This window comes from Ahaetulla prasina, chromosome 3, assembly GCF_028640845.1.
Source record: "Ahaetulla prasina isolate Xishuangbanna chromosome 3, ASM2864084v1, whole genome shotgun sequence".
In the NCBI taxonomy this organism is placed as follows: Eukaryota; Metazoa; Chordata; class Lepidosauria; order Squamata; family Colubridae; genus Ahaetulla; species Ahaetulla prasina.
Window position 1 is genome coordinate 3,612,874 of NC_080541.1, and position 9,138 is coordinate 3,622,011.

Genomic DNA, 9,138 nt, shown 5'->3' on the forward strand with positions numbered 1-9,138 from the left:
AGCACGACCACGGACCAGAAACCAGACCGCAGCTGCATCATTAGCCATTTCAAACGCCTCCAATCCATACATGCAGCAGACTGACACCCACCATGAAGGTGTAGCATGACCATGAACGCGAAGCCAAACAACTGGTGGCTCAGCAGACTAAGTCTGTCTGTTATTAACACAGCTGCTTGCAATTACTGCAGGTTCAAGCCCCACCAGGCCCAAGGTTGACTCAACCTTCCATCCTTTATAAGGTAGGTTACTTGAGGGCCCAGATTGTTGGGGGCAATAAAAGTTGACTTTGTATATAATATACAAATGGATGAAGACTATTGCTTAACACTGTTAAGCCCTGAGTCTTCGGAGAAGGGCGGGATATAAATTCAAATTAAAAAAAAAAAAGCAATGCAGCTCACCAACTCAAATCCCCCTGCAACCACCCAAACAGAACACACCCCCAGCCAATCAGAGCACAGTCAACCCCATCATCCAATCAGAGCACAGCCAAACCCCCAACCAATCAATTCAAACCCCCACTAGCAGTTAAAAGGAAGAAACAGCTGCGATCACACATTGCTCCTAGAAGCACGAAGCTGTAAACACCAGCCTGAAGATGACGAATGAGACTTCATCGAAACGTCGCCAAGACACTTCCAATTTTACGTGGGAGAAAATCCAAATAACCAGAGACCTACATACCTACCTACCTACCTACCTACCTACCTACATACATACATATATATGTGTTTTCTGAGGTTTTCGCGGGTGTTTGTATGTAGGTCTTTGAGTTTGCTCCGTGAAATATACGACGAGCTGAAAATCATCTTCAAACTTCAGCTCGTGCTTCTGGGAATTTGCTCCCAGAAGCACGAAGCTGAAGCCTGAAGATGACGAATGAGACTTCATCGAAACGTCGCCAAGACACTTCCAATTTTACGCGGGAGAAAACCCGAATAACCAAAGACCTACACACACACACACACACACACACACACACACACATATATATATATAACAACAGAGTTGGAAGGGACCTTGGAGGCCTTCTAGTCCAACCCCCTGCCCAGGCAGGAAACCCTACACCATTTCAGACAAATGGCTATCCAATATTTTCTTAAAAATTTCCAGTGTTGGAGCATTTACAATTTCTGCAGGCAAGTCGTTCCACTTATTGATTGTTCTAACTGTCAGGAAATTTCTCTTTAGTTCTAAGATGCTTCTCTCCTTGATCAGTTTCCACCCATTGCTTCTTGTTCTACCCTCAGGTGCTTTGGAGAATAGTTTGACTCCCTCTTCTTTGTGGCAACCCCTGAGATATTGGAAGACTGCTATCATGTCTCCCCTAGTCCTTCTTTTCATTAAACTAGACACACCCAGTTCCTGCAACCATTCTTCAGATCTGGTGGGTGCTCTATTTTGAAGCTATAGTAGCTTGTCCCAAATTGGACTCTTATTTTAAAAGGACTATAAAAGGTTTCTTGCTTATGAAATAAAAGTTTCTGGGTTGGGATGCAAGATCTTTTCCAGGTATCCTGAACACCAATAATTCAACCGAACAAGTTGGGGGAAAAAAAACAATACAAGATCTTTTTTTTTTAAAAAAAGAAAGATTTTATTGAGTATTTTATATTTTTAAAACCAAAAACATAATAAAAAAAGACAAAAACCAAAAAAAGAAAAGAAAAAAAAGAAAAGAAGGAAAAAAGAAAACGTATACATACATCGAACATTAAAATACAAAATACAAAACAAATATAACAACATTATGTAATATATTACAACTTTCTGCATCAACAGTTTCCTTGCTATTAAATTCAGCCTTTCTAAATAATCCCTGATTCTTGTATAACCATATTGAGCATTCTTATATAAAATTTACATCCTGTATATTGACATAGTCAGTATTTTATCCTTACCAATAGTCAATACTCTTAGATTTCAGTTAGTCAAAGTTTACATTCTTATTGCTCATTTTGATTTCTATTTGCTAGCCATCCACAGAATCTGTTCCACACTTCATACAAGATTTTTTCAATATCTTGTAAAAAGATATCTTGTAATTATATTATTACAAGATAATTACGTATCAGATGCAACAAGAATATGATATGCCCAGAGATGGAAAAATTATTTGTGGCAGCCCTTCCCATATTGGAAGACTGCTAACATGGCACTTGTAGGAGATCCAGGGTGGTGCCCTCCAGCAGATGAACCCAAAGAGCCAGCACAAAGAAGACACAACTGTAAACTTCTCAATCTTAGCAATTTTAAGATGGGTGGATTTCAACTCCCAAAATTCTTTTAATAGCTTCTTTTCAAAAAACACCACGCTACTGACCAGAGCATATAAAACATTTGCTAGGCCAATTCTTGATTACTGCTCTCCTGTCTGGAACCCATACCATATATCTGATATCAACACAGTTGAGCGTGTCCAAAGGTATTTTACGAGAAGAGTTCTCCACTCCTCCAAAACCAATAAAATACCTTATTCCACCAGACTTGATATCCTGGGTCTAGAAAACTTGGAACTTCGTCGCCTTCGACAGGACCTGGGTTTAGCTCATAAAATCATCCATTGTAATGTCCTTCCTGTCAATGACTTCTTTAGTTTCAATAACAATATCACAAGAGCTACCAACAGATTTAAACTCAACGTCAACCGCTCCAGTTTAGATTGCAGAAAACACGATTTCTGTAACAGAATTGTATATGCTTGGAATGCATTACCTGACTCTGTGGTTTCTTCTCATAACCCCAAAAACTTTACTCAAAATCTATCCACGGTTGACCTCACCACTTTCCTAAGAGGACTCTAAGGGGCGTGCATAAGAGCACAAACGTGCCTACCGTTCCTGTCCTATTGTTTCTTCCCCTATGTATATATATGTTTATAGTACCTCGTTTCTCCTCATATATATGTTTATATATTATATAATCCTTTATGCAATGCTTGTATATATTGTAATGACAAATAAAATAAATAAAATAAATAAATAAATTCTCAAGCAAACATGCTTGTCAGGGGAATTCTGGCAGTTGAAGTCTACCCATCTTCAAGTGGCCTCTGGTGGCTCAGACTGCTAAGACAGTCTGTTATTAACAGTAGCTGCTTGCAATTACTGCAGGTTCAAGTCCCACCAGGCCCAAGGTTGACTCAGCCTTCCATCCTTTATAAGGTAGGTAAAATGAGGACCCAGATTGTTGGGGGCAATAAAGTTGACTTTGTATATAATATACAAATGGATGAAGACTATTGCTTGACATAGTGTAAGCCGTCCTGAGTCTTCGGAGAAGGGCGGGATATAAATGCAAATAAAATAAAAAAAAAGTGACCGAGGTTGAGAAACATTGATCTAGGTTAAGTACAGGCAGTCCTCTATGTATGACCACAATTGTGTCCAAAATTGATGTTGTTAAGCGAGACAGTTGTTGAATGAGTGTTGCCCCATCTTACGACCTTTCTTGCCACACTTGTTAAAGTTAACACGGTTAAATGAATCTGCTTCGCTTGTCCGACGGTCGCAAAAGGGGATCACGTGACCCCAGGACACAGCAACCGTCATAAATCCATGCCAGTTGCCGGAGCGTTTGAATTTTGATCCCGTGACCCTGGGGATGCCAGGTGTGAAAAATGGTTGTAAGTCATTTTTTTCGGTGTCGTAACTTTGAACTATGAACTATGAACTTTGAACTATGGCAAATCTAGACAGCATACTAAAAAGCAGAGACGTCACCCTGCCAACAAAAGTGCATATAGTCGAGGCTCTGGTTTTCCCAGTTGCAATGGATGGCTGTGAAAGTTGGACCGTAAGAAAGGCTGAGCGCCAAAGAATGGAGGCCTTTGAACTCTGGTGCTGGAGAAGACTCCTGCAAGTCCCTTGTACTGCAAGGTGATCTAACCGGTCAGTCCTAGAGGAGATCAACTCTGACTGCTCTAGAAGGCCAGATCCTGAAGATGAAACTGAAATACTTTGGCCACCTAATGAGAAAGTAGGACTCACTGGAGAAGAACCTAATGCTGGGAAAGATTGAGGGCAAAAGAAGAAGGGGACGGCAGAAAACGAGGTGGCTGGATGGAGTCACTGAAGCAGTAGGCGTGAGCTTAAATGGACTCCAGAGGATGGTAGAGGACAGGAAGGCCTGGAGGAACGTGGTCCATGGGTCGCGATGAGTCGGACACGACTTCACTACTAAAAAAAACAACTTTGAACGATTACTAAACAAACAGTAATAAGTTGAGGTCAAACCAGCCACTTTTAAAATGTTTTCAAACCTGGACAGGATTATAATCTTTTTTTTTTACTTTTATATTAGTTTATTCAAGTATAAGATACAAACAAAAAAACCATGGAAAAGTAAGAAGAGAGGAAGGGTAAAAGAGGAGGTATAGTGTAATGGAAGAAAAAGAAAAGAAAAAAAAAGAATGTGGCAAAAAAGGCACATTCAATGGTAATAACTTTTTGCTTTTACACAACAATATGTGCAAGCCATTTCTATAACCATGAACCATAATTTACAAAAAACGAAATCAAGGATTATAATCTCAATTTCCACATCCATTCTGGGCCGGCTGGGGGAAAAATTCTGGGTGTCGAAGTCCATCCATCTTAAACTCACTAAGGTTGACAAACCGCATCTCTAGAAGATGGGACACCGAATTCCACGTGGCTTATGGGTCAGGAGAGATGGACAAGAGCTCATTAGAAAGAGAGAAACCAAGAGCATTCTTAACTTGTGGCTTAAGTCAGCGTGGGAGGCAGAAAGAAACCAGCCGCAAAGCACTTCTGTATAATAAACAAAGCAGTAGCACATTAAGTCTTGTAATTAACTTCCAGATATTAAATCACAGGGTGTAGTTAGCGTTGGCCGCGATAAGTAGATATATACATACACAAACACAATATCTACATAAAGGCTGGAATATAAACTTTGCATGACGTCGGCCTTGTTTTCATTTCTTAGCGAACATCTCCACTGCATTGTCTAGTTCCGTAATGGTGAACTAGAAGAACGTCAGGCGACGGCTTGCATTACTGGAGAGATGGGTTTGTGTGCCACTTCTGGCATGCGTGCCATAGGTTCACATGCTCACCGGTCACCTGGTCTCCTTGTTTTTGGGACGGATGTGTGCGCACATGCAGTCCCGTTTCGGCACTTGGTGTCAAAAAGATTCACCAACATTGGTCTAGTTTCTTTCCTGTCCTTGGACTGTTGTGATAGATGAAGCCCCTGAAAGCTTTTCTGATTTACAGAATACAGGCAACCGCTCATTTAGCGACCGTCACAACAAGCACGGAAAAAAAGTGACTTACGACCGGTTTTTTTCACGGTTGGAGCATCTCGATGATCCAGATTTGGATGCTTGGCAATTGTCTCGTATTTATGACGGTGGCAGAGTCCTGGGGGTCACGTGATCCCCTTTTATTTATTTATTTATTTGTCAATCATATGTAAGATAACAGGCAAAAGTATAAACGTGATTTGGATATATGAAAAGAGTAAGTAAAAAAAGGGAATATTAGGACAGGGATGGTAGGCACGCGGGTGCGCTTATGCACGCCCCTTACAGACCTCTTAGGAATGGGGTAAGGCCAACAGTAGACAGTTTAAGCTTAAAGTTTTAGGGCTTTGGGGAAGAAACCACAGAGTCAGGTAGTGCATTCCAGGCATTGACCACTCTGTTGCTGAAGTCATATTTTCTGCAATCAAGATTGAAGCGGTTTACCTTGAGTTTGTATCTATTATTTGCTCGTGTATTGTTGTGGTTGAAGCTGAAGTAGTCATTGACAGGTAGGACATTGTGGTAGATAATTTTATGCATTATGGTTAGGTCAGATTGAAGTCTGCGTAGTTCTAAATTGTCTAAGCCCAAAATTTGGAGCCTGGTGGCATAAGGTATTTTATTGCGGGTAGAGGAGTGGAGGACTCTTCTTGTGAAATATCTCTGGACTCTCTCGATTGTATTTATGTCCGATATGCAGTGCGGGTTCCAGACAGATGAGCTGTATTCAAGAATTGGTCTAGCAAATGTTTTGTATGCTATAGTTAGTAGTACAATATTACCAGAGAAGAAGCTGTGCAAGATTAGGTTAACAACTCTTAGTGCCTTTTTGGCAATGTTGTTACAGTGGGCTCTGGCACTTAGATCTTTAGACACGAGTATTCCAAGGTCCTTGACAGAGTGAGGATCATCTATAAGGTCATGTCCATCCAATAGTTTAACATCGTCAGCAAAGAGAACACAATTGCTTTTAATATGATCACAAAGGTCATTTATGTAAAGTATGAAGAGTCTTGGACCTAAAACACTGCCTTGGGGAACACCACTATTAACAGGTATAGGATCTGATAGAGTGCCCAACAAGAAAAACACAGACTTCAGAGGATAATTAGAACTGCAGAAAAAATAATTGCTACCAACCTGCCTTCCATTGAGGACCTGTATACTGCACGAATCAAGAAGAGGGCCGTGAAAATATTTACAGATCCCTCGCATCCTGGACATAAACTGTTTCAACTCCTACCCTCAAAACGACGCTATAGAGCACTGCACACCAGAACAACTAGACACAAGAACAGTTTTTCCCCGAAGGCCATCACTCTGCTAAACAAATAATTCCCTCAACACTGTCAGACTATTTACTGAATCTGCACTACTATTAATCTTCTCATAGTTCCCACCACCAATCTCTTTCCACTTATGACTGTATGACTATAACTTGTTGCTGGCAATCCTTATGATTTATATTGATATATTGACCATCAATTGTGTTGTAAATATCGTACTTGATGAACGTATCTTTTCTTTTATGTACACTGAGAGCAGATGCACCAAGACAAATTCCTTGTGTGTCCAGTCACACTTGGCCAATAAAATTCTATAAATAAATAAATTCTATTCTATTGTTGCCTGTTTGATAAGAAGGTAGATATCCATTTATGTAGGAGTCCAGAAATGCCACAGGATTTTAGTTTTAGAAGTAATTTGTCATGTACCACTGAATCATTTTTTTTAATTCCTTTTGCGACCTTCTGACCAATAAACTCAACGGGGAAGCCAGATTCGCTTAATAACCGTGTTACTAATTTAACAAGTGCAGCAACTCACTTAACAACCGGGGCAAGAAAGGTCATAAAACAAGGCAAAACCCACCTGACAACTGTCTCGCTTAGTAACAGAAAATTTGGATTCAATGGTTGAGAATTACCTGTATACCAAATGGAAAAAGGCCCTTAAAGATTTGTAGAATCCTTGAAGGCTGCAGATCTTGCTATCAGTCCTGGTAGACTATGCTAAGCTGGAGAGCTCGTCGTTCTCCTGGTAGACTATGCTAAGCTGGAGAGCTCGTCGTTCTCCTGGTAGACTATGCTAAGCTGGAGAGCTCGTCGTTCATGGATCTCAATTTCATTATTCTGTTTTTATTTATTCAAGCAGCTTTAGGCGACTGCCCAACTCCCAAGGGATTTCTGGTAGCTTGGAATGATAAAAATCCAAAACACAACAGTTGTGAAATAGACAGACAGACAGACAAAAATACAAACAGGATTAGAAAAAATGATAAAGCAACGTATAGATTTGAAGCCAGAAATATTCTTATTAGGCGTAATTCCAGAAAGCTATAATAAAGGGAATGCATATTTAATACGTCACGTATTATTGACAGCTTCAAGAATTGTATTTGCACAATATTGGAAAAATGAGAATACCCCTACAGATGCAAATATATTTTTTTAAAAAAATATTAGACTGTACAGAGATGGAAAGATTGACATTAAAAATAAAAGGAAGAAACAGAATATTTTTCAACATGGGATATGTTTTATCATGCTACATGTATAACACTACAGAGCACTGTACACCAGAACAATTAGACACAAGAACAGTTTCTTTCCAAACGCCATCACTCTGCTAAACAAATAATTCCCTCAACACTGTCAAACTATTTACTAAATCTGCACTACTATTAATCTTCTCATCATTCCCATCACCCATCTCCTTCCACTTATGACTGTATGACTGTAACTTTGTTGCTGGTAATCCTTATGATTTATATTGATATTGATTGATTGATTGATTGATTGATTGATTGATTATTTGTACCCTATGACTATCATTAAGTGTTGTACCTTATGATTCTTGATGAAGGTATCTTTTCTTTTATGCACACTGAGAGCTTATGCACCAAGACAAATTCCTTGTGTGTCCAATCATACTTGGCCAATAAAGAATTCTCTTCTCTTCTCTTCTCTTCTCTTCTCTTCTCTTCTCTTCTCTTCTCTTCTCTTCTCTTCTCTTCTCTTCTCGTGCATTAAATGGCCAATAAAAACTCTGGGAGTTGAAGTCCACAAGTCTTAAAGGGACCAAGGTTGGAGAGCCCTGCTTCAAAGCACCTGAGGGCAACACAAAAACTAACAGATGGGTGATCATTAAAGAGAGAGTCAACCTAGAACCAAGGAGAAATTTCCTGACAGTTAGAACAATTGATCAGTGGAATGTATGATCCTGGGACTCTGTAACTTCAATAAAATAAAATTGACCTCTTAGGAATGGAGTGAGATCAATAGTAGATGGTTTTTGGTTGAAGCTTTGGGGACTTTGAGAAGAGACCACAGAGTCAGGTAGTGTGTTCCAAGCATTAACAATTCTGTTACTGAAGTCATATTTTCTGCAATCAAGATTGGAGCGGTTCACATTAAGCTTAAATCTATTGTTTGCTCTTGTATTGTTGTGATTGAAGCTGAAGTAGTCTTCAACAGGAAGGACATTGCAATAGAGTTAAACTCAGCTCCTGTCTAAACCCAGGATTTCAAGTCTGGTGGCATAAGGTATTTTGTTGTATTCAGAGGCGTAGAGAACTCTTCTTGTAAAATATTTCTGGACACGCTCAATTGTATTAATGTCCGAAATGTGGTATGGATTCCAGACAGGTGAGCTGTATTCAAGAATTGGTCTAGCAAATGTTTTGTAAGCTCTGGTTAGTAGTATAGTATTTCTGGAGAAGAAGCTAGGTAAGATTAGGTTTACAACTCTTAATGCCTTTTTTGCGATGTAGTTGCAGTGGGCTTTGGCACTTAGGTCATTGGATATGAAGACTCCAAGGTCTTTGACAGGGTGGGGGTCATCTGTAAGATAATGTCCGCCAGAGG